This window comes from Toxorhynchites rutilus, chromosome 3, assembly GCF_029784135.1.
Source record: "Toxorhynchites rutilus septentrionalis strain SRP chromosome 3, ASM2978413v1, whole genome shotgun sequence".
Taxonomy (NCBI): Eukaryota; Metazoa; Arthropoda; class Insecta; order Diptera; family Culicidae; genus Toxorhynchites; species Toxorhynchites rutilus.
The window spans coordinates 111,759,624-111,787,140 of NC_073746.1; the positions used below are offsets into that span (position 1 = coordinate 111,759,624).

The 27,517-nt window shown below is 38.5% G+C and overlaps 1 protein-coding gene across 5 annotated transcripts in view; it reads left to right on the forward strand.

The window, feature by feature from the left end:
- The window catches only part of LOC129776910 (inositol-pentakisphosphate 2-kinase), a 355,299-nt gene that overhangs the window by 242,546 nt on the left and 85,236 nt on the right, over window positions 1-27,517 (forward strand). For 4 of the 5 annotated variants that reach the window (XM_055782846.1, XM_055782845.1, XM_055782848.1 and 1 more), the window contains exon 4: window positions 11,337-11,505. The exons of the other annotated variant lie outside the window; for it this stretch is intronic. The gene's annotated coding sequence lies outside the window, so the exon portion shown is untranslated. The remainder of the gene's footprint in view (window positions 1-11,336; window positions 11,506-27,517) is intronic. 5 annotated transcript variants of the gene reach the window in all.

Here is a 27,517-nt window from a genome sequence, read left to right on the forward strand (position 1 = left end):
CGTCAAACTTGACATCTCGGGCTACGATGATCTTCCGATGCTTTCTGTCCCAGAGCCTGTAGTCATTAGGGGCATACCCCATCATGTCTACCTCCACGCTTTTCGGATCGAGCTTCTTCCTTGTCTGGCTTGGAATCCACGCAAATGCCTTGCATCTGAATATGCGAACCTTCTCTACACTTGGCTTCGTACCGAACCACAGTTCAGCTAGCGTCTTTTCACACTGGAAGCATGCCGTAGGAGTTCGGTTCAGCATACACCGGTGTAGGCGGCTTCAGACCACAAATTCTTTGGGACCTGTGAATCGAAGAGCATAGCACGTACCTTCTCGATGAGCGTCCTGTTGAAACGTTCTGCTACACCGTTCTGCTGGGGAGTATAAGCGACCGTTGGCTCCACTTGAATGCCTTTGAATCTGTACCACGCCTTCTGTTCGTTGGAGCAGTACTCCCTTCCTTGATCTACGGTCAGTCTGGAAATCGCCTTGCCTGTCGCCGCTGTAGCCATTGCTTCGAACTCACGAAATTTCTCGAAAACTTGGGACTTCTTCTTCATCAGGTAGATAACCATGAAGTGCGTGTGGTCGTCGATAAAGGAAACAAAATATCGCGACCCGTCCCACGCCGGTGGATCAATAGGACCACAGACGTCCGAGTGGATTCGTTCCAACATCCGGGTTGCTCGCTGTCTAGTTCCGCTGAAAGGTTCGCGGCACTGCTTACCTTGTACACAGGGATCACAGAACTCAATGGCCTTTGGTTTCACGTTGATGCCATTCACCATGTTGTGCTGCACCAGTTTTGCCATCGCCTTTTCATTGAGATGGCCAAGTCGACGATGCCACAATCTGCTCGCCTCTGCATCGCACATGTTTGCTGCCGGTGGATCCACGTTGATTTCCAGCTCGTACAGACTGCCCTTCAAATGGGCCGTGGCAATCACTTGGTTCTTCTTCTGTAACACTGCTTGACGACCATCAAACAGCACCGAAATTCCAGCAATTGCCAGTCGTTTAACGGACATCAGGTTATCCCGTAGGTCGGGGATATACAGCACCTCGTTGATATTTACCCGAACACCTTTGTTGCTGCAGCCATCGATCACGCCCTTCGTTCTCGCTACGAGTGTTTCGCCGTCCTTGGCAACTTGAATAACGATTGGCTCAGCCAGTCTTGAAGACGACGAAAATACCCTGGCATCATTAATCAAATGTTCGCTTGATCCAGAGTCCAACTTGAAGGTGACCTTTTCGCTCTGCCGCCGGCCAGATTTTTCACGGTTGACCATAAAGCTCACAGAACCGCTTCCTGAAGCTACGTTGGCCTCACCGTTGTTCCTCTGGAGGCAATCTTTCTGCATGTGTCCCTTCCGGCCGCATTTGTGACCGGAACGTTTTCGGTTTAACTTTACCTTTGTCGCCGATGAACGCCGTTGACTTCTCCACCACATCATTGTGCCGGTCACGCTGCTTCACCTCCTCTGCCAGGAGCCGCTGCTTGACGGTATCGAATTTCAAATCTTCGTCGCCTAGGTTTTCAAGCGCCATGATTAACGGATCAAAAACTTCCGGAAGAGTCCCAAACAGCGTCACGATCAAATCCGCTTCAGCTAACTCTCCGCCTGCCTGTTTGAGCTGCCGAATCAGGTCTTCGAAAACCACCAGATGACCACGCATGGAATCGCCTTCCTTCATCCTCAACCGTCCAATCTGCTTCCGAACCAGGTTCTGCGTCACCAGAGACTTCTTAGCAAAGGAATTTTCGAGAGCTTGCCACATTTTTTTCGCAGAAGTTTTATCTCGAACGATTTCCAGGCAGTCATCGCCAAGGAAACCGATCGACAGTGACTTCGCTTTTCTGTCCGTCTCGTCAAATTTCGTCTTCACCGCGGCCTCCGCAGTGTCCTCTGGGGGATCATCTTGCGCGTCCAGGAACATCCGTCCTCGGAAACTCCAGTTGTGAAATCCAGGACCTCCGCTGAACTGGGGTATTCCGTGCACCGAATCCTTGCTTGAAGTACCCATAACCTCTTGAGTGGTAACGATTTGGAAGATTTCAGGAAGCTTGAAATAAAGACGACTAGTCTTGAGGAGTGAAACTAGTGAAGTGAACATTTAAATAAAATAACAAACTAGGTTGCTAGGGGTCTAAGGTTGGTAGTCGGTACAAATAAACGTAGGGTTGCTTAGACTGGATGACTACACTTCAACACGAACTGTCAATCACTGGACGAAAGGTAAATTCAAATATCTCATATGTCACAATACTCGGCAAGCGGCAAGCATTATCTTTAGATAACCTGAGAAGGAAAGCCTGTTACCCATGGTGGTTTGTTTTCACTACTGGAGCATGTTCACCATAAGCTTCCACCAGCGAACGATGTACTACGACCAAACCAAAGGTAGTGAATGCCGCAAATGCTCTTTATTCGGAACGAAATTCGACATTTTTGATACGCCGAGATATAGTTCTAAGACATTTCATCTTTCGAACAAAGTGATTATCATACCACTCCCCCGCCAATTAGAATCTTCGATCGATTTTGGCAATATGGTTTCTTTGATATGGTGGAATATTATCTACACCATATCAAACATATCATTTTATTCGCTATCAAATTCATACTCAATGTAACAATTTGTATCGAATTGTCATCCGAATTTCGTTTTTCACTAAAGGCTCCATTCGGTTCGGCTGCAGAAAATAAATGGAATTGGGAGAGAAAAGCATAGTGTTTAAGCGAGCGAGCGAGCGAGACCATCTTCGCGTCACTTTCCGATCACAATTAAATGATCACCGAACGAGTGCCAGTTGATATACAGATTTAGCCTGTTTCAGAAGCAATTTTTAAGCTATTGAAACAAATTTTCGGATCAACAAATAATAAGCATATAAGGCGTAGACATCTTTCGAATGAAATGGCTGTCATACCATTTTGTTGAGCCAGCAAAGAGGTGTTAACGCTCAAAATCTTATTGTTCCGGCGTAAAACTTGAATTTTCAACACATTGAACTTAAACTCCAGTACAGGAATGAAAGGCGTAGTCCTACGTCAAAAATCGAATCATGAATTTATATAATTTTTTTCATATAAAAATAGAGATTTGATTTTACATATTGCTCTTCTTGAAATGGTACAGTTTCACAAAGTATTCAAACATTTTATAAATAAAAGCAGAGGATTTTCATATTTTATTACATTCTTCAACGCTCATCCGGAATCATCCAAATGGTCTCTCTCAATGTCGTTATAGTTTAAGATTAGTTTGCAAAATCGGCCATTTTCAAGAATAGAGGCGGTTAGACTAAAGAAGTTTTAAATCAAGACTATAGAATATTCTATTACACAGTCCTACTCCCTTCCAGTGAGTTGTCAGCATCAAATGCGATTTTACGGTGCGATTTTTTTCGTAACTTTTAATTTAATGCGCAACTCAATGAAATGATGCAAAGCTTCAGTTTTCATACCGTCTGGTGTATTCTTGTATCGCAGGCACTGTTCAGTTTCTGAAGAGAAACAACCAACCGTAAAGCGGATGTCACTCAATTGAGAAAACCAGAAGCAGACTAGAAACCGCATAAGTAATAGCCATATCAGCAACATAGGTAGTACCAAATCAGTAACAGCATCATCAACCTTAGCAAAATCAACAGCAGCAAAAACAACGGCAGCAGGAGAGAAAGAGCGTGTTCATTTCCTATGACGACGTGAATTAAAGGACAACGCATGTGTTTGCTTCGTTCATGTCACAGCGTGTATTTCTGCTGTTCGGGTTCTGTTTTTCTTCCACAAAAAAAAGTAAATGATCGGTTCTTTTCAGAACTAATGTTCAAAGAAGTTTCCGAAGAAGCTCGAGCGTCCAGAGGCACGTTTCCCTAAGCGAAAAAGTGCACCACCTGACCAGAGCCTCCGCTCTCGTGCTATCGATTCAATACGTACACATTGTTTTTGTTTGTATACATTGGCAAATGTAGATTGAAATGGTTGGCATTAACTCATTAACGACCATCCATTCGAAATTGCTAAGCGATTCGTTTTGGGCATTAATGAGAAGAATAACGCTTGCGATGCTTGCTCATTAGTCTCGTGATCGCAGTACAAGTCGGATTCGATTATCCGGAGACTCGATTGCCCGGTATTCGATTATCCGGAATTTTAGACTCGATTATCCGGAGTATTTTATTTTTGATTTTCGGAAATTTTGAATAATTTGTATAATATTTCCATATTGAATAGCTAATATTGAAATCAAATGAAAGGGCTTGACTAGTAGAACACAGTTATTTATGAAAAATGCAAATCCAAGATGGCGGCCACTACAAATTTTCGGATTTCATATTTTCTCAGAACCTCATCAATATTAGTATCAAATAAAAGGGCTTGACTAGTAGAACACAGTTATTTATGAAAAATGTAAATCTAAGCAAATCTAAGATGGCGGCCATTACAAAATAGAGGATTTCATATTTTCACAGAACCTCATCAATATGGATATCAAATGAAAGGGCTTGACTAGTAGAACACGGTTATTTATGAAAAATGCAAATCCAAACTGACCGCCACCACAAGATGGCGCCATATGTATTTTTTTCACAACCCCATCAATATGGGTATCAAATGAAAGGGTTTGACTAGTATGATACAGTTATTTATGAAAAATGCAAATTTAAGATGGCGGCCACTACAAAATGGTGGATTTCATATTTTCTCAGAACCTCATCAATATGGGTATCAAATAAAAGGACTTGACTAGTAGAATAACTGTGTTTATGAAAAATGCAAATCCAAAATGGCAGCCACCACAAAATTGGGCCGTATATATTTTTTTCACAACCACATCAATATGGATATTAAATGAAAGGGCTTGACTGGTAGAACACAGTAGATCATGAAAAATGCAAATCCAAGATGACCGCAGTTCCCAAATAAACAATATCTTTTTAACGGTTCCATTCAGCTTGCCCTGTTTGTATGTATGTTTGAGTGTCTTGTAGGGTTGTCCCAAATAAACAGAAAATTGACCCCGCTCCTGTTGACTGATTGATCTGAAATTTAGAACATACATTTAATTCTACTGTCATTATAAAACTGCGTATTCCATGGTCTTGAAAAATTCAATTTGGCCGCCGCTAAAAAATGGCTGAACAACATAAATTCGTTAAGGTTGCCGCCACAAAATGGTCGACAAAATGTGTTTTTTGCAATCCCCTCAATATTGGTATCAAATGAATTGATTTGACTAATAGAATACAGTATATCATCAAAATATTCCGAAGAACGTTAAGTAAGTTTATGTTGTTTATTATATTTCGTGTTCTTCAAGTCAAATCATTCAGCCATTTTTTAACGACGGCCAAATTGAATTTTTCAGATCATGGAATACGCAGTTTCATAATGACAGTAGAATTGAATGTATGTTCTAAATTTCAGATCAATCAGTCAACAGGAACGGGGTCAATTTTCTATTAATGTGGGGCAACCCTACAAGACACCCAAACATACATACAAACAGGTCTAGCGGAATGAAACAATTTAAAAAGTAATTAGTTGTTTAGGGACTACGGTCATCTTGGAATTCGATTTTTCATTATCTGCTATGTTCAACCAGTCAAGAACTTTCCTTTGATACCCATATTGATGAGATTTTGAAAAAAATATATATGGCACCATTTTGGATTTGCATTTTTCATAAATAACTGTGTTCTACTAGTCAATCTCTTTCAATTGATATGCATATTGATGAAGTTCTGAGAAAATGTGTAATCCGCCATTTTGTAACGGTCGTTATCTTGGATTTACATTTATCATAAATAACTGTGTTCTACTGGTCAAGCCCTTTTATTCGATACCCATATTGATGGGGTTTTGGGAGAACCCATATTGATGGGGTTCTGAGGAAATATGTAATCCGCCATTTTGTAGCAGCCGCCATCTTGGATTTACATTTTCCATAGTTAAGAGTGTTCTACTATTCAAGCCCTTTCATTTGATACCCACATTGAAGCGGTTCTGAGAAAATATGTAATCCGCTATTTTGTAGCGAGCGCCATCTTAGATTTTCATTTTCCCTAGATAACTGTGTTCCACTGGTCAAGACCTTTCACGATACCCATATTGATGGGGTTTTGGGAAAACCCACATTGATGGGATTATGAGAAAATATGTCCATAATCCGCCATTTTGTAGTGGCCGCCATCTTGGATTTTCAAGATCATGGAATACGCAGTGTTATAATGACACCAGGGATAAAGATTTGTTCCAAATTTCAGATCAATCGGTCAACAAGAAGAAGGTTAAATTTCTATTAATGTGGTACAGTGCTACAGACAAAGTTACAACGTTACAAAGTTACAAAGTCACAAACATACAAACGGGTCAACCTAGATAAAACTAAAATAAAATAAGTGCAAATCATAATTATATAACGTTTACCGAGAGAAAATTCGTTTTTTTTATGACTCGATTATCCGGAGGATTCGATTATCCGGAGTGAAAAAAAATCAATACTCCGATCTGTATTACTCTCGTGAGAGAAAGAATGAATCATGCATCTTCAGCTGATTCTAAAAAACCACATGAACCATCAGCTCTTTTCATGGTCACCAGTATTTTCTACTAAAAAAAATATTTTAAACATTTCGATGCATTCTAAAATAATATCTGAAGTGATGAGCAAGCGAATTGAATTAACTAATTTCGTAGTACTACGTCAACAAAGCGGTTTTTTTCAATTTTTCGCTCAGCCCACTTTTTTTTTTAAATAATGAAGCTCCCGCCTCATTCCCCTACATAGGTTTGAGTTGGTCGATTATCTAGTTGATAATTAATTAATACATAACCAGTTTTACAAATAAAATCGAACTGATTGATTTTGCAGATATGAAATCACCTCTTTGTGATTTGTGGGTCTATTCAAAAGTTTCTTCGGACATGTTTGTAAGAAGTTACAGCAAATATTTCAGTTCAGTTCACAAATCTCAAGAAGAAACGCTTGCTGTCCCGTCAAGCTATCCCATAGCATCTTTTGAGTTCACTGTAACCTGACTGCCAAAATTGTCAGACTATTAAATCTTCAGATTAATCGAACATTTGACCCGTTGGATGAATTTCAGGTTGTAGCCTATCCCTTCATTCCGACGGTTGTCTGCTTGATCCTTCAGAAATAGCTATTGAGCCTTCTTTACTTGACAACAGTCGTTCCCTCGATCTTAAACGAACCCCAATCATAGCTGTGCTTCTTTTTAACGAAACTAACATATCCAATTCCACAATAAGAACAAACTCTACCATGTTCGAATTGCTATCACAATTCAGATTTCTCATGGCTGCATTATCGCGCGCGTGCTCAAACTTATGTAGACTACTTTCTATTTTCTTTTTTTTTCTCTTTTCATTTCTATAAACATACAAAAAATCCTTCATTATCATTGGGACGAAGATGACAGTTCATTCTTTCATACACATACACAAACACAATTCGTTAAAAACAACTTCGTTCATTACAATTTAACCATTTATATTACATTTTTGTTATGTGAAATACACTGTCGTTTAAAATCCACTAATGTGGTTGCTCTTTTAATGTGCCTAGGCATCGAATTGTAATAAGTTACACCTTTAAAAACTAGGGAGTTCTGTGACACTCTACTTAAGAAGATAGGCGTTCGTGCTTCTTCTGCATTTCTGGTATTATATCTATGAATATCACTTCCTCTTTCAATTCGATTACACAAATATCGAGGCAGCAATCCATTTATAATTTTGAAAACGAACACCATAGTTAAATATACAATCCTTTGCTTCACAGATAGCCATTGAAGCGTGTTTAGCATGAAAGCTGAGGAAGTGAATCTATTACAACGCAAAATTAAGCGCATTACTTTATTTTGTAAACGTTGTAACCTCAACATTTGTGTTTCGTTAGCAAGAAAAAGAATGGATGAACAGAAGTCTATGTGTGGCGATATTATTGATTTATATAATTGAATTTTACTCGAAATTGTCAACTCACTTCTTAAATGGCACATGATACCGTATTTTTTTGCAATTTTTTTGATGACATTATCTATGTGAGACTTCAAAAGCAGTTTGTCATCTATAGTAACACCAAGATACTTTATCTCTCTAACTTAATCTCTTAATGAAAAAAAAAGCTTAATCCCTTGACTGAGAACTTCTCAAATCGTTAAGATACTTCGATCTTTAAATAATTTCATCAATTTGCAAAATTTTCTCAGTCCTTAAAGTTACTAATTATTTACCATGATTCATAGATAAAATTTAATTCAATGCCTTATTTTGTCCAATAAACATTTTCCATCATTATGAAATCGGGTCAACCAGAACCATTCCGCTGCTTTCCTCCATATCAGATCAACAATTCGTCAATAGATAATGAAAAGTGGAGTACACTTGAAGAGCTGCCGTCATCGGCAGTCATTCAGCGGGTGGATGGCCGATAAAATGGATGATAGATAGGGAAAAACGTGTGGAAAACAAACATACATGTATGTCTACTAAAGGGTGTGTCACATCAAATTGCATCACAGAAAAAACGCTGTAGAAATTCGCCCAGTAGACCGATCCTTTTGAAAATTTTAGACAGTAAAATAAAAACCCCGTATGCTCGAACCTTCCTCTTTACCCCGTCCATAAGGTTCTGTACAACGTCAGGTTGTAGTTTTTTTTTAACAGAAATCCATTTTCTCTTGAAGTCCGCCTCCGATTTGACAACTTTTGGGTTCTTCCGGAGGGCCTGCTTCATAATCGCCCAATATTTCTCTATTGGGCGAAGCTCCGGCGCGTTGGGCGGGTTCATTTCCTTCGGCACGAAGGTGACCCCGTTGGCTTCGTACCACTCCAACACGTCCTTTGAATAGTGGCACGAAGCGAGATCCGGCCAGAAGATGGTCGGGCCCTCGTGCTGCTTCAATAGTGGTAGTAAGCGCTTCTGTAGGCACTCCTTAAGGTAAACCTGCCCGTTTACCGTGCCGGTCATCACGAAGGGGGCTCTCCGCTTTCCGCAAGAGCAGATCGCTTGCCACACCATGTACTTTTTGACAAACTTGGATAGTTTATGCTTGCGAATCTCCTCTGGAACGCTGAATTTGTCCTCTGCGGAGAAGAACAACAGGCCCGGCAGCTGACGAAAGTCCGCTTTGACGTAGGTTTCGTCGTCCATTACCAGGCAATGCGGCTTCGTCAGCATTTCGGTGTACAGCTTCCGGGCTCGCGTCTTGCCCACCATGTTTTGCCTTTCGTCGCGGTTAGGAGCCTTCTGAACCTTGTATGTACGCAGGCCCTCCCGCTGCTTGGTCCGCTGGACGAATGAACTTGACAAATTCAGCTTATTGGCGACATCCCGGACCGAACTTCTCGGATCACGTCTAAACTGCTTAACTACGCGCTTGTGATCTTTTTCACTGACGGAGCATCCATTTTTGCCGTCCTTCACCTTCCGGCCGATGGTTAGGTTCTCGAAGTATCGTTTTAGTACTCTGCTGACCGTGGATTGGACGATTCCCAGCATCTTACCGATGTCCCGATGTGACAACTCCGGATTCTCGAAATGAGTGCACAGGATTAATTCACGACGCTCTTTTTCGTTCGACGACATTTTTCCAAATTTACGAAAAATGGACAGTGAAGCATGGCCAACGTGATCTATACGCTCTTATCTGATTATAAGCGAAAGCTGAAGATATAATTCCTAAAAATTAAATTTCTACAGCGTTTTTTCCGTGATGCAATTTGATGTGACACACCCTTTAGAGTACCACTTTGTCACGCAGCGAAGTTTATTGAACCTGCTGCTGCTGCTGCTGCTGCAACGAACGATGGGTGCAGCAGATGCATTCGATCAATACTAGTGCACTAGCCCTTTCTCTTGTGCTACCAGCTGCAATGGACAGTTTTTGATGTGTAGTTTCATAATTGGAATGAATTTCATTGGTTCGTATGTGAATGGTGTGTCATTGAGATGTGACCACTCGTTATCCAATAATTATGTGTACAAATTAAGTAGAACCTGGAACTCGTTATACTAAATAATTGCCAAGAAATGAAGATTATTATTACTCATATTTCCAACGGGTTTACGTAGTTGTCAAACGGAAAAGCCTGAAGAAAGAAAAAAACAAATCCCGTCATGTGTGAACACTTTTCTACGCTTCAACATTCGCTGGAGCTCTCAGATTTTGTCTGGAAATTCGACCCGGTTTAGCGGCTCAAAAAGTTTAACTTGATACCCTGGAAAATTGGTTCTGCCGTCGCTCGCAAGATTTTGTGTTATGGTGTTGTGGTGCAACGTAGCGTTGCTCGAATTCAAATGAAATCATCAATCTGTGCGGGGTCCATTTGGAGCAACGCTTTCTGAAGAAAAAATATCTCAACCATTCGCGGTGCTGACGGAAGAGTCACGAATCTTGTTTGGAGATGAAAAACATGAGCCATTATTGTGACCGACGACGGATGCATTCGAAAACTTTCTTAATTGCATCCCCTATATCGCGAAAGGTAACACACGAATGAACCTGTCAACGGGACTATTTCCTGTAGTCTTCTTATTAGCAATACTTTCCTCTCTTCGTCGTTTGCAACCTTCGTCGGAAATGACTATCCGTGTGTTGGAGTTGCTCTTCTAGATACAGGTTTCCATCCGCAAACAAAACAAAAAAAAAACAAATCGGCTTGAAACATAATCTGGCTTTGGTTGTTCGCTACCACAGCAATTTTGTAATTTTGTAAACTGCGTAGTAGAACTTTTTTTGCCAAACGATTTTGGTCTCTCGGCTTGTCTGTTCCTTCTTTCACTTCCAAGGAGAAAACAAGTTCAAAAGATTATTGCCTTTTGGTTTCGGGTTTGGACATTCGGCACTGAGACAGCACCGTTTCGGTTTCCATGCGGTTCGCCGGTTCGAAAAAAAGTAAAATTATATCGGTTACTCGAAATCGCTTCCATTTTTTTTCATTGATACGTGATAAAAATCGATCATTGAGTTCACAGTTTGCTCCAATTCTGGCATTATTAATAGTTCAACACTTGATATATTTTTATCAATGAATTGATGAACTTATGATTAAAAATTAATATATGAAGATATTTTCTTCCAAATGTAGCCAACAGAAAAGATGAGCCCTTGATGCTCAAAATTCATGAACTTTTCTCTACGTTACCATTGTTTTTTTCCCTGCTACCGAGAGATTGGATATAACCGAAGCGATTGTTTTTATATTGGCGTTTCGGTTCTGTTCTTTCTCTGTTTGAATCATGCTCGGTTCTCAGCCCCACTAATTTGGTATTCCTGTTCCACCTCTCGGGTGATTTTCTTTTGCAGAATATTGATTGCAGCAGCGCCATCAACGGTTTATTGAACCTTTCGGAGATCGGCTCTGCGGCGAACACGGCCCTTCTCCTGGAGTAACAACAACAACAGCGAACGAACGACGCAGAACCCCCCTTTTTTGGATAAGACCGGTCGCTCCGGTCGTGGGGCAGTGGATGAGGTAGGTGTGTCGGCAGCTATTATTTCTGAAATTTGGTTCTTCCCGAGAAAACAAACGTTCTGGAAGATCAAAATCGAATACCGGTTCGGTGAGCCGGCAGCAACCGGTTTTCTGTTTGTTTGGGATTGAGTTGTGGAAGAAAACAAAACATTCGGGATGCGGGATGATGAGGAGAATTGCATAATCGATGTTTCCTTGGGGCTTGTGCTGTGGTTACCAATGTGATCGTTTGTTCTTTCTGCGAAAATAAATAAAAAATATGCAACACAAAGAAATATATTATAGTTCCGAGTAGTTATTACTTCATGAATGAAGTGATTTAGAAATTAGTAATTCTGCATTCACAAACTTTCGTCGTAACATTTTATTTGAATTCGTAGCACATTCTTCAATATTATCCAGTATTTCTAATGCAATAAACATTGGGTGTAAATTTTTGATCAGATGAGATGTACAGCATTTTGAAGCCTAAGCTCTCAAGTTTTTAAATATTTTACGAACAATTTTTTATTTTGATGTGTTCAAATGTAGTGGACAGAAATATCGGGAAAAAATAAAAATCTAATCGTTTTGTTTTTTCCAAGATTTTGTGGACTAACACAATTTTTGTCAACTAATTCGATACGATAGCAACTCCAATTAGCCTTATTAACTAGCTTTCATTTGATTCCTATAAACTTCTTGTAGGATCTTTCAATACAGAGTTTTTTTTTGTTTAAATGAAAAAATTTCCCTTCGTCTTTGATGATTAATCATTCAATGAATAATAATCGCATCGCAAATCGAAAGCTTTTGGCATGTTTTTTGGTGCAAAAAATTTGAATAAATTTTTTTTCGTCAATGTAGCAAATTATCAGTGTACAATATTTATTGGAGTTTTTAAAATTGCCTCTCGATTTGCGATGAGATCACTATTAACATGACCTGCATACGACTAAAAACTTAAAAACAAGATAATATTCAAATATGAACTTTTGTCCGAGCCTTTAACTTTCTATTTTTTATAGCTTTTAAAATATATGGCATATTTACAGGGAGACTCCTGAGAAAGTAATGTTTTACTCGTAACATTTCTGTGTGTAAATTCTCACAATTGACATGTTCTTGAACATGTTTCTAAATAAAAAAAAATTTACAGATTTTTTATTTACACACAAAAATGTTACGAGTTAAACATTAGTAGTAATTTTTCAAAGAAATCATTGAAAAGTTTTTGGTAGAAAAACCTTTTTTTTTTGAGTTTTATGACATACGTTTTGAGAGAAATGAATCTCTAAATTTTTGTAGTGAAATATTATCAAGATTTTTTTAATGAAAAATCAAACCTACATTTTTTCTTCATTTCAATTTCTGAACAAACTTTTTTTTGGGTCTTCTAGTTTAAGAGTTAGAATTCTTTCTAAAAAAGTTAAAAAAGCAATATTACAAAAAATCCAACTTAAAAACTATACCGGTAAACTTCGATATAACGTACATTTCACTTTCAAAATTGTACGTTGTATCGAATTGTACGTTATATCGAAGCATAATAAAGTACTCACAAACGTAGTCTATAATACATTATTGTTTTGATGTTTTAGTAAAGTTCATGAATAACTTCAATCAGAAGACGAAGCCAGCTTTTCTCATGATGTTTCCCTTCGTACTGTTGAAAACTTGATTCGTTTAGAATCCGGAATTACGAAACCAGCTGTATTTCGGGATTGATTGAAGGTACAAAACTTGTTTTAGCATTACAATACAGATATTTCATTGTTCTATCAGAAAAAAAATATTGAAAAAAAATTTCCTTTACACTTTGGAAATGCGTACGTTATATCGAGGTAAAATGTACGTTATATCGAGGGTACGTTATATCGAAGTTTCCCTGTAAAACCTAAAAAATTGTGGTCAGAGGATGGAATGTAGGAAACTGTTTATATTTTCATTAAAAAATATCAAACATGTTTTTAGAAAAATTTACACAAAAAAAATTTAATAATTCAAATTCTTTTTTTTCCAAAAATGTGCCGGATTTTTTTTATTTCTGGAAAAAAAATTCTATGCGTAGGCCATACAATAACCAAAAACTCATCCTTATATCGGAAAAATAAAAAAAAGTACTAATGTTTTATTCGTTACATTTTTGTACTTTCGCGATTGGCATGTTCTGCGAACATTTTTTTCTTTTTAGAAACATGTCAAGAACATGTCAATCGCAAGAACGAGTAAAACATCAGTTGTTCTGCAATTTCAATGCAAAAAACGGCATTTTTTTTGGAAGTAATAAGAGTCACAAAGTTGACGTCTTGGACAAAAGTCCACATTTCCATACTATCTTACACTTTTCCGAATACACTATATCGTTGTCTTGGCTTTAAACAAAATTAGAAAATTTTGTAATTTTTCCAAAGAAAACATGAAAAAGTTGATTTTAGAAAAGCTTTTTCCCTGAAGAAGTGCCCATCTTCCGATATATGGATGACATGTTGGCCCTACAATATTCGTAGAATTTTCGGATTTGGAATTTAAAAAAAACTTTTTTAAGAAAAAATAATTTTGATTTTATGAATTTTTTTTTCAGTGTAAAATTTGTTTATTTTTTTAAATGGAAATTTGAACAATTTCATATACAGTCAACTCTCCCTTACTCGATGTTCTGTAACTCGATATTTTCCCTAACTCGATGAATTTCATGGCACCTTTGATTTTACATGCATTCTTCTCTCCCTAACTCGATACCTCCCTTACTCGATGCCTCTCTTACTCGATGGGCTTTGTTTCATTTTTTCATGGATTTTTACCTCGCTAACTCGATTGATTTTCGCGTACTTGTTTTTGTGCGTTTCTAGCTGTCATTTCAATTGCTCTTGAAAGTGAAGACGAAGTGTTCGTATTATCAAGGATTTTTATTTTCAAGTATGAAAAACCAGGGAAAACCTTTCAAGCGAACGATTAAAACGCTAACCATATCTCAAAGTTTGAGCATCATCGAGCAGGTCGAAAAGTATGGGCGAAAGGTGTCTGAAGTTGCAAAAGATTTCAGTATTGCACAAAGTACGGTGTCAACACTATTCAAGCAAAAGGAAAAATGGCATCGGATGGGAAAATTGAATGTGGACAAAAAGCGTATAAGGTTGGTTGGGAACGAGAAGCTGGAACGGTCAATGGAAATTTTTGTCAATCAAGCCAGAGAGAATAATTTACCTCTCTCAGGTTCTATTCTTCGGGAGAAGGCTTGCGAATTTGCCCAGAAACTGGGAATTCCCTATTTTAAAGGAAGTTCTGGATGGCTAAGTAAATTTTTAAAACGGCAAAAGATGACATTTCGGAAGCTATGTGGCGAGAGTGGCAGTGTAGATCTCAGTGTAATGGACAACTGGATTTCGCAAACCCTACCCAGTATAATTGCCGAGTATGATGCACGTGATATCTACAATGCAGACGAAACAGGACTTTTCTACAAATGTTTGCCAGACAAAACATTTGCATTTCGATCAGAAACTTGCCACGGAGGAAAATATTCGAATCAACGTCTGACAGTCATGTGTGCAACCAACATGGACGGAAGCGATAAATTACCATTGCTGGTCATTGGAAAGAGTAAAAACCCACGGTGTTTCAAAAAGAAGAAATCATTACCAGTGATATACGAGAGTAACACCAACGCCTGGATGACCTCTATTCTTTTTGAGAAATGGATTATGCAACTTGACGAAAGATTTTCCAAAGAAAATAGAAAGGTATTGATTCGGGAATTATGTGTAATGGGAATGTATCATACTTATATCTCTTTCTCCTCAAAGGTGGTCATGTTCGTTGATAATTGTACAGCGCACCCAAAATCTCTCCAACCAAAGCTTAAATCGATAAATTTGCAGTTTTTTCCACCAAACTCTACTTCAGTAGTTCAGCCGCTGGACTTGGGCATAATCAAGAACCTGAAACAGTACTATCGCCATGAATTAGTAAAACGAAGACTGCTAGAAATGGAGGATACAACGGTATTTTTTTCCTTTTTACATTCATGTTATTCAGCACTCATACTGTATTCAAATATACTCTAGGACCCTTCAGATATATCGGTATTGGATGCAATTGAATTACTTTCACGCTCTTGGATAAACAAGGTTAAATCTGAGACTGTTCAAAATTGCTTCAGGAAAGCCGGATTTTCCATAAATGATGATGATGATATTCCGCTGGCAGAATTAATGCGTCGTGAGCTTGCTGCTGTCGACAGTGCAGTACCATTCGATTGTTCATCGTCATTTGATGAATATTGCGAAATGGATCAAAACGTGATTTGCTGTGATCTAATGACTGATACCGATATACTGGAAAGTGTTGAAGAAGCTGAAAAAAACGTTGAAAATAGTAGTCCTATGGAGTTAGAGGAGGTTCAGGAAGTTTCAGCTGATTGTTTTGAAATTACACCTTCGAACGTTAAATCGAACCTAAAGAATATGTCCGAAATATTGCAATCAACTGAAAATGTTCCCGTGAAACTATTTGAACATTTCTTTGCGATTGAACAGTTCCTGCGTAAAAGGCGAAAGATTTATTCGACAGTTGAAGAGAGACCAGAGTAGTTCCTGCGTGATCGTTACAATTTAGTTTGAATTACATACATAATTAATATTTTCTTTGTTAACCTAGTTCCTTTTCCATTTCCAATTCCATTTTACAATAAAATTGGCCTACTAAACAAACATCCTATGTATTTTAAATTTATATTTATATTAAAATTTGAGAAAAGAATGTATAATAGTACATGCGCATTAGTACATATAGGGTAAATGTACTAATGCACAAAAACAAATCAATTATAGTAATATCCTGTATACGCAATGGTACCAATTATAGTAAACCCCATGTACCATAATTGGTTTATTCCTAATTGGGTCATATTTTTAAGCCCTAATATTGGGACACTTACCCTATATTAGGGCTTAAAATACTTATACTTATATTTGCAATTTGTGGCATAAAAAAAATATGAAAAAATGTTCTGTATCTCGATACCTCCCTAACTCGATGGTCCCTTGGATATCGAGTTAGGGAGAGTTGACTGCACTACCTTGATCAAAATGTTCCCGGAATCACCACCGTGTGGCGCTCTCAGTCCCCCGTTTTTGCTTTTAATTTTTTTGTAGGTTGGCACATCTGTCATCGACATTCTATAAAACATGCAGTGTGATAGTTTTACATTTCTAAAAGTTACGCTGTATTGAGTACATCTGCTATTGTAAGGTAGAAAAATGAAACGAATATCATTGTGCAATTCCAAATGAAATCGAGCTAAAAATGCAGATTTTAAAAACTTGTATTTTTGATTCGAATGAAAGTTTATATTCCGTTTGGGTTGGAGGAAATAAGAGTTTTCCACAGCATTTCGGAATTTTTTGACTCAAGTGTAACTTTCGAAAAGGGCGTATCGATTTTAGTAAGAGAAATCTTTGATAATTTATATCTTAAGAAATAGGAGTCCTACTGAAATAGTGTCTTAGAAAGATTTATAGAGTATTGATGTCAAAAAATATACACCGAGAAAAAACATTAGTTTGCAATATATAAAATATCAATTTTTTATTTTTTTTAAATTTTTATATAAAAAAGAAGTCATGTTAAAAATATCAAACCTGGGTACAAGATGGTAAAACTATTTTTGACGAGCTTTGTGGAACATCGAATTTGTATGAATTTTCGAAACTTCGAATTTTTGGATGTCAATAATCAAAATAAAAAAAAGTGCTTTATCAATCTTCTTCTAAATGCAGCCATTCTCGAGATTTTGGAAAAAACATTTCTAATCTATTGTTTTTTCGAGTTTTAATTCTTTAATTATATATATATATATATATATATATATATATATATATATATATATATATATATATATATATATATATATATATATATATATATATATTGTGCTCCCTTGGCCGAGTGGTTAGCGTCATAACTAACATGCCGGGTGTTCGGGTTCGATTCCCGTTCTGGTCGGAATCGGAAAAAATGTTCTGTATCTCGATACCTCCCTAACTCGATGGTCCCTTGGATATCGAGTTAGGGAGAGTTGACTGCACTACCTTGATCAAAATGTTCCCGGAATCACCACCGTGTGGCGCTCTCAGTCCCCCGTTTTTGCTTTTAATTTTTTTGTAGGTTGGCACATCTGTCATCGACATTCTTTAAAACATGCAGTGTGATAGTTTTACATTTCTAAAAGTTACGCTGTATTGAGTACATCTGCTATTGTAAGGTAGAAAAATGAAACGAATATCATTGTGCAATTCCAAATGAAATCGAGCTAAAAATGCAGATTTTAAAAACTTGTATTTTTGATTCGAATGAAAGTTTATATTCCGTTTGGGTTGGAGGAAATAAGAGTTTTCCACAGCATTTCGGAATTTTTTGACTCAAGTGTAACTTTCGAAAAGGGCGTATCGATTTTAGTAAGAGAAATCTTTGATAATTTATATCTTAAGAAATAGGAGTCCTACTGAAATAGTGTGAAATACTGAAAGATTTATAGAGTATTGATGTCAAAAAATATACACCGAGAAAAAACATTAGTTTGCAATATATAAAATATCAATTTTTTATTTTTTTTAAATTTTTATATAAAAAAGAAGTCATGTTAAAAATATCAAACCTGGGTACAAGATGGTAAAACTATTTTTGACGAGCTTTGTGGAACATCGAATTTGTATGAATTTTCGAAACTTCGAATTTTTGGATGTCAATAATCAAAATAAAAAAAAGTGCTTTATCAATCTTCTTCTAAATGCAGCCATTCTCGAGATTTTTGAAAAAAACATTTCTAATCTATTGTTTTTTCGAGTTTTATTTTTTTAATTTATATATATATATATATATATATATATATATATATATATATATATATATATATATATATATATATTGTGCTCCCTTGGCCGAGTGGTTAGCGTCATAACTAACATGCCGGGTGTTCGGGTTCGATTCCCGTTCTGGTCGGGGGAATTTTTCGTCAAAGAAATTTCCTCCTACTTGCACTGTGATCACGCGTATTCTAGAGCTTGCCACTCAAAATGCATTCAAGGCGTGTTATTTGGCATAGAAATCTCAACTAAGTACTAATAAAAATGACGCAAGTAATACTACGTTGAGACGGCGAAGTTCCTCTAGGAACGTTAGTGCCATTGAAGAAGAAGAAGATATATATATATATATATATATATTTATTTTTTTTTTTTTTCATATAAAATAGAAGTCATGAGGAAAATTTAGAAAATAATTCTAAATTGTTAAAATTATTTTTGACGAACTTTGTGGAACATCGTATGTTAACAATCATTTTTAGTCATAAATTATGAGTTCTTATGTGATTTGAAACAAAAAAGCTTTTTATCAATCTCCTTCTAAATGCAGCTATTCTCGAGATATATTCACTTCAAAAAAAAACTTTTTAAGTTAAACGGTTTCATTGTGATTGAACATAGCAAAGTACTAAAAGCTAGAAAATAATTAGGCAAGTAGCAGGTAGCAGTTATCACACCCCTTCCTTCATTAATCTAGGGCATTGATGAGACTAAAATAAAATCGTGGGGTAATAATGGAATCGTTAACTGTGGATAATGGAAATTAAACGATAATGGAAATCAATGCATTAAACTGACGTTATGGCGAAGCAGGTGTTAAGGTTGTGCGCCAAAAAATTATTTGGGGAATACCGAGTTTATTTTGCTTGTTTAGTCACCAAGAAGAAAGTAAATGTCGTTCTGGAATTTTGTATGTGATTAGGTTTTGCTTGCCAGTAGCAAAACTTCCTCCACTAAGGGTGACAGCTGTGCTTATCTCGAGCATGAGAAAGTAATGCAACTTTTTTTCGAGGCCAGTAATATTAACAGAAGCGTTTCTTTTGAGAATAGAGCAAAATGATGAGAAGTGTTTATATTCCTAGTAGTTTCAAGCCACCAATGTATGGCTTTGTATGCATGCTATGGCGAACGCTTGTTTGGCGCTTGGTTAACGTTATACGAACGATGCCTAGAGGTGCGATTCCACTGAAGCAATCCTAAATAACATGTAGCATGATATTTGATACTTACAAGTGTTGTCATTGTTGTTCTTTCCATGCGGTGCCAAAAATATATTGATATAGTTATGAGATGTGGAATAATGGTGCTGGGGCAACATGTATATAATCGACTGTAGCCGAGTCTATGTCAATTGCGAAAAAAAAACTACCGGAATAGCGTTCGAGGTAAATTTTCAATGCATTGGCATGAAATAAATTGCGACATAAGGTCAGCTAGTGTATTGTTCTGCGAGGGAAAGGATGAATCATCAATCAATTATCGTCAACTGATTCTATAATGAAAAAACCATTCCAGAGATTATTCAACTATGCAGTTGTTTCTAAAATTTCACAGCATTATAGAATAATATCCGAAGGTATAAACGAGCGACTAATATAAAATAACAGCGTCGTTCTACGTCAACAATGCGGTCGTATCTTGGACACAACCTCCTATAATTTTTTACTTATTTTATTTTGTTCTTGAGAGAAACTTTCCATGATGCACTTCAATTGTATATCGTACGTTACCCGACAACAAAAAAATGAACGAAAGTGATAACATTTCAAAGAATGATTTTATTGAAAGCGCGAGTCATTTCAACTGAAATCGCTTGAAACGTTCGTTATCAGTTGTTGTTTCTGTTTTGCACACATAACGAATTCTTCGCTGGTTGCATTTTTTTTTCATTCGAAATGGAAGATAATCTCATAGTCCCACACGCTATCGAAGTAAGGTCGGGTCAAGACCAATTGTCGATGACTACCAGTTGTAGTTGCTCGGAGACCGATGGAACGCTTCCAAGAATATTCAAACGTTCGTTAGAATTGCTAACATAGTTTGTACTGAATGGATGAAATTTGCAAAGCAATTTCTTCCACCGAAAAAGGAACTGCCAACAGTTCATCTCGTTCCATCTAAGCTGAATTCGTTAGTGATGTTCCATTTGCATAGTAACAAAGAAGCCCACCGAGAGCAACTGGTTAACTGCTAGATACTGGAAACAAATAACATTACACATGATGTTCGAGGAAATAAACTAGATTAAAAGCGACCTCCAATGGTTACTTACCTCAACGTGAAATCCAAGCGCGTTCTCTCTAGTTGTGTTTTTTCATTATTATGGTTAGTTTGTCTAATTCAAGCTGGCATCCATTGGTCTGTAGAGGATTTCTAAATGTGAAATTTATTGCTCGCTCTTTGGTTGTTTGTACCTTGAAACGAATAGCGCAATGAGAAAACATTAGGGTTGCTAACGCTCACACTTTTGACGCTCGCTACAAAGTACACAAACATCCACCCTGAGTTCCACGAAAAGGTACATAAATTTTGTCATTGGTTTTCAGTACCGCGCTGGAGATCCACACAAAGATTAGGATTAATGACGATTTGTTTGTTTCCTCTCTCTATGTATTCGACTCGAGTCGTGGGAAAGGACAACCTGCAACAGCCCTCAATTTGGAAGGTGTGAGAGTGTGACATCATGCGCAAAACCATTCGTAGCAATATGTCACCTCGCCGCAACATTGGGTCGCATCAGTCGCGCATTATCGAATTGTGACACAAAGTGGTTCAAAACAAAAAAAACTGTGTCGTGAAAACAAAAAAAAATAAAACAACACACAAATTGAAGCACACACATTGTCGGCCCTCACCACCGAACGCATCAACTCCAATCCCAGGTCCGGGTGAAAACAATAAACACACACATCTCAGTCAATAAACATTCTGATTAGTGAAATTTGCAATTTTATTGTTTGCTAAATTGATTGTTAAAGTCATCGCGGGCGGAGGCTGCGTTGCGCTTCGTTGCGACGACGACTTGGCAACCGAAATATGCTCTGCCCGGCTGGGATTGAGATTGAAAGCGATTTGTTTGCCGAGACGAGTGCGACCCGCATAGTTCGGAGTACATGGCGAATCTCTCCCTTTCCCCCTACCATTCTTTTGTGCAACAGTATGCAAAACACTGTGCCTACACTAAATTTGATTTTGATTATTCAGTCTCATACAGAGATAGTTGTTTCACTACATACTTCATTCGATGTCACTTTTCGCAATTTGTCAATTCGCCAGATTGTGGGAACTAATCACGAGAGTGTACAATTGATAAATCGCATACGAACACCACACCTTTTCGCTAGAGAGCGTTATCTATATGACTAGACATATCATGAAGTCACTAATTGAGGATAATGGAAATCCAACGTGCCCCACGATTTTATTTTAGTCTTATCAATGCCCTAGACTAATGAAGGAGAGGTGTGATAACTGCTAACTGCTACTTGCCTAATTATTTTCTAGCTTTTAGTACGTTATTATGTTTAATCACAATTAAACCGTTTAACTTAAAAAGTTTTATTTTACTTATTTTATTTTCTAGGTTTTAGTACATTATCTGTTTCATTAGAATATTTCTCTACAATAAAACCATTGTACTGTATTCTATCAGTCAAATAATTTCATTTGATACCGATATTGAGTGGATTGCAGAAAATACATAGTGTGTTCTCCAAGTCAAGTCCGTTCGTTTGATACACATATCTCAATCAACCGTTTTTTGAGATGGTATGGAATCAGCTGTTTTGTAGCGGCGGCCAAGTTGGATTTTTCAAGATAAGCAGTTTTAAAATGACAGCGGAGATAAAGGTGTTCTACTAAATTTCTATTAATATGGGACAACCCTACAGGCGTACAAACATACATACAAATAGTTCAAACAAAATAAAACCGTTTAATAAAGTAATTTGCTATTTTGTGATTGAGACCATCTTGGAATTGGGTTTTTGTTTTTTTATGACCTGCTATTCAAGCCCTTTCATTTGATACCCATATTAATGAAGTTTTGGGAGAACATACAGTCCGCCATTTTGTAGTGGCAGCCATCTCGGTTTTGTATTATTTGTCTTGATTACAGAGTACAAAGGAAAGACGACTTGTTCGGTTGACAGTATAATTCAATATGATTTTATTCTAGTACTTAGTAATACACGGTAACTACGATTGGTTTGCTTGTTGACACCCCTCCTCAAACTTTGCTCTGAGTTTGTGGAAAGATTCCGATATTACAACAAAGCTTCCGGAACGGTATCGCTGACAAACCTTTCGTTAGCAGATCAGCTTTTTTTTCCCTTGTTGGGTGTGAACCACTGCGTCCATTAGTTTGAACTATTGTGGTATGCCCCATTTTTTGTACTACGCTTCAAGCTTATCTACTGCTTATTGATGAAGAAGTAGACTGAAAGCTATAGCGAGATAGGTGCCAATCAGGAATAATCTGTTTGATAAAATTTATAGTCCTGATCAGCGACACAGACCAAACTTCCTTGGGCTCCAGAATAGCCTTATCAAGGTGTTGAAGTCTGCGTCTTGTTAGTGCTCCGCATTTGCAGAGCAAATGTTCCGAGGTTTCGCTTTCGGCATTACAAAAGCGACAAATATCATCTTGCACTAAACCTATGTTTTTGAGATGGTATTTACTCGGACAGTGTCCTGTTATAAGACCAGTGAATGTGCTGAAGTCTTTCTTATTAAGACTCAGCAATTGTTGAGTAATTTTAATACTCGGCGTGATAAATTTTTTTGACTGGTTGAGTTGTACAGCCATCCAGTTGGCCATTACTTCCCGGTCTTCCCATTTCTTCAGCTCACTCTTCAACACACATTCAGAAATTCCACAGAATGGTTCTGGACCAGTGAAGGGTGAGCTTGAGCCGCGTCTTGCGAGTTCATCTGCTTGTTCATTTCCCTCTATACCGCAATGGCCAGGAATCCAGTACAGTTGTACCGAACTTCTCTGACACAGTTGTCGTAAAAGGCAAATGCATTCCCAGACAATTTTTGAATAGCACTTGAAAGCATTGAGGGCTTTAAGTGCTGCTTGACTGTCTGAGAAGATACAAATGTTAGCATGTCTATAATTTTTTTTAAGGCAGACATTTATACATTCTATTATTGCAGCTACTTCTGCCTGGAACACTGTTGGCCAGTTCCCCATAGCTACAGAAATTTTTATTCTGGGACCATACACTCCAGCACCTGTTCTGTTACCCATTTTCGACCCATCGGTATAGAACAGGATTGAACCATTACGAACATCGGGACCACCCTCATCCCATACTGAACGAGAAAGTTCGATCACTGTGTATGGAATGTCATAATTGGTCTTGGCTCCATCCAATCGCTGTTCATCTCTGAGGTTGGTCCAACGGGTAAGAGATTCAGGATGCTCAAATGACCAGTTTTGAGCAAAAAAGCGTGGATATTGGCGGAAGTTCGTCAATGGTTTGTCAAGGGAGACCGCTATGAGCACTCTTTGGAATACGGCTAGGAAAATGCGTGGCTGGAACCATACAAACGAAAGTGAGGAATACTCTGACCGTTGGATTTTTAACTTTGCAAGGAAGGTTTGCCCCGACACCGCTCCTGCACAATACGTCGTACGCGACATTCCACTTCAAAGCGATTATGAGAATTTTTCGATGGTGGAATTCTCAATTGCCCTTCTCTCATGTAACAATTCAGCTCCGGGGTCGGACAAGATTAAATCAAACTTGTTGAAGAATCTTCCCGACTTGGCAAAACAGCGTTTGCTGAACTTGTTCAACAAGTTTCTGGAGCTGAATATTGTCCCGCATGACTGGAGACAAGTGAGAGTGATAGCCATACGGAAACCCAACAAGCCGGTTTGCGATCACAACTCGTATAGGCCGATTGCAATGTTATCCTGTATTCGTAAATTGTTAGAGAAAATGATTCTACTTCGTTTGGACAAGTGGGTCGAAACGAACAATTTGCTGTCAAATACGCAGTTTGGCTTCCGCCGAGGTAAAGGGACAAATGATTGTCTCGCGCTGCTATCTTCTGAAATCAAAATCGCATTTGCTTGCAAAGAACAAATGGCTTCCGTTTTTCTCGATATCAAAGGGGCATTTGATTAAGTTTCCATGGAAATTCTCTCAGAGAAGCTTCATAATCGTGGACTTTCACCAATTCTCAATAATTTCCTGTACAATTTACTGTCAGAAAAGCACATGATTTTCTCTCATGGCAGCTCGAAATCTTCTCGTTACAGTTTTATGGGCCTACCACAAGGCTCCTGCCTAAGCCCCCTTTTGTACAGTTTTTACGTCAATGATATGGATGATTGTCTAACTAGAGACTGCACGCTGAGACAACTTGCAGACGGTGGAGTTATTTCCATCACGGGTACTAATCCCGTCGTTCTGCAAAAGTCGTTGCAAGATACCCTGAATCTCCAAACAATAACCGGAACATGGTGGGGTGCCCATCCAGGAGACCTCATTCAGTTGTACAAAACAACGATATTATCAGTGTTAGAATATGGCAGTTTTTGCTTCCGATCAGCTGCCAGGATTCATATTCTCAAGCTGGAGAGAATACAATATCGTTGCTTGCGTATAGCCATGGGGTGTTTGCATTCGACACATACGATGAGTCTCGAAGTTTTGGCAGAAGTACCCCCGCTTACTCTTCGGTTCTCAGAATTATCCTACAGATTTCTCATCCGTTGCAAGATCATGAATCCATTGGTGATTGATAACTTCGAAAATCTACTCCAACTGATTCCTCAGTCAAGTTTTATGACTTTATACCATGAGTACCTTACCCACGACGTGCACCCTTCACCAGGCATCTCCAACCAAGTTTGCTTCCCATACTTTTGCAATTCTTCTGTCATTTTTGATCTGTCCATGCGACAAAAAATCCATGGAATCCCAGATCATCTACGCTCCGATTATATTCCGCCGATATTTTCGGCAGAATATGGGAAAGTTAGATCTGATAAAATGTTCTTTACTGACGATTCATACATAAACGGGTCCACTGGCTTCGGCATCTTCAATGAAAATTCCAGTGCCTCTTTCAAACTCAAAGATCCTTGTTCCGTGTATGTCGCTGAACTGGGTGCGATATACTACGCACTGGGGATCATTGAAACATTGCCCATCGACCACTATTTTATTTATTCAGACAGTCTCAGCTCAATAGAGGCAATCCGCTCAATGAAGGTTGATAAACGCTCATCTTATTTCCTAACTAGAATAAGACAACTATTGAGTGTTTTGGTCGAAAAATTATTCAAGATTACCTTAGCATGGGTTACCTCTCATTGCTCGATTCCGGGGAATGAGAAAGTGGACTCGCTAGCTAAGGTGGGCGCTTTAGAAGGCACACTTTTTGAAAGGCAAATTGCTTATAATGAATTTTTCCACATTCCTCGTCAGTATACGCTCGTAAGTTGGCAGCGCATGTGGAGTGAAGATGAGTTCGGTCGTTGGTTACACACGATTATCCCTAAGGTCTCGACGAGTGCATGGTTAAAGGGATTGAATATAGGTCGTGATTTCATTCGCGTGATATCTCGGCTTATGTCCAATCACTACAACCTAAACGCGCATCTCTATCGCATTGGGCTCGCAGCAAACAATCTTTGTGATTGTGGCGATGGCTACTACGACATCGAGCATGTTGTCTGGTCGTGTATCCGGTTCCATGCTGCTCGCTCTCAGCTCTCTAGAGCACTGAGAGCACAAGGCAGACAATCGGATATCCCCGTCCGGGATATCTTAGGTAGCCGTGATCCTGATCTTCTGCTTCATCTATACCTGTTCCTCAGAAACGCCGATGTCAACGTTTAATGATGTTTCCTTCGTTGTGTCCCCGTTTCATATCCCTCCTATCCAAACGATAATCTTTTACTTAGTCGCGGCAATACATACACACACTCTTTACAGATACACGGGCTAAAGGTTGTGCAGTCCACTGATCATTCAACAAGAGCCAAAGGTTGTACCGCTTATCACAACTCTACACGAGCTGATGATTGCGCCGGCTAGTGACCATTCTATCCTGGATTCCTCGAGTCGAGAAAGACGCACCACGCTAGATATGGGGTACAGACTAGGGGGGCGTTGCTGATTAATGGTCAGCTGCATCCCAATAGGAGGTATCCCGTGTCGGGCACACGTACAAAGCATCGAAGACTGCAACATACCAATTATGAGAACACTTGTAATACTAACCTCGAGCCAACCGCAAGTAATCGGTTACATATTACTAACATAGTTGTAAGCAAACATTGTCGAAATATTGAACTCCCGACCCCATTAGGCTGACGCCATATGAGCCTTAATAAAAATATATATTTTGGATAAAAAAAAATCAGTGTGCTTCAGTCGTTTTGAAGGTCCAGTTGACTTCATAATCGCAATGGTCGACTGGTTATCTTCATAGACTAATGACGGCTTTGCTACTCGCAATCCCAACTCATTCAGGACCTTTTGAATCCAAATGGCTTCACAAGCAGCGTCAGCTAGAGCAGAACATTCAGCTTCGGTCGATGACAACGATACGGTGCTTTGCTTTCTGGTGCTCCAGCAAATCGTAGCTCCATACAGCTTGAACAAGATTCCCGAAACTGAACGCCTATCATTCACATCAGTAGCCCAGTTTGAATCCGCAAAACCAACCACCTGACGAATGGGAACCGATGACCTCTCATAGACTAATCCATGGTCTGCTGTCCCACGTAGATAACGTAGCATCCTTTTGGCGTGCACCCAATGCTCTTCAGACGGATTACACTGGAACTGGCTGAAATAGTTCACCGCTGCACTGATATCCAGACGAGACGTGACCATTAAATACGTTGGGCATCCTATCAGCTCTCGGTATGGCTTCTCCTCGGCTTCGCTCTTCAGAAGTTGAAGTCCAGCTTCCATGGGAGTTGATACTGGTTTGCACTGTTCCATTCCGAAATGCTTTAGAACCGATCTGGTGTAATGTTCTTGGCTTAGCCGCATACGTTCCCGCAGTATATCTCGTTCAATTTTAAAGCCCAAGAAGACTTCAGCTTCACCCATGTCTTGCATTGAAAACTCCGACTTCAGTAGCTTCTTGATAACACCGATCACAGAAAGACTCCGGGAAATTACGAGGATGTC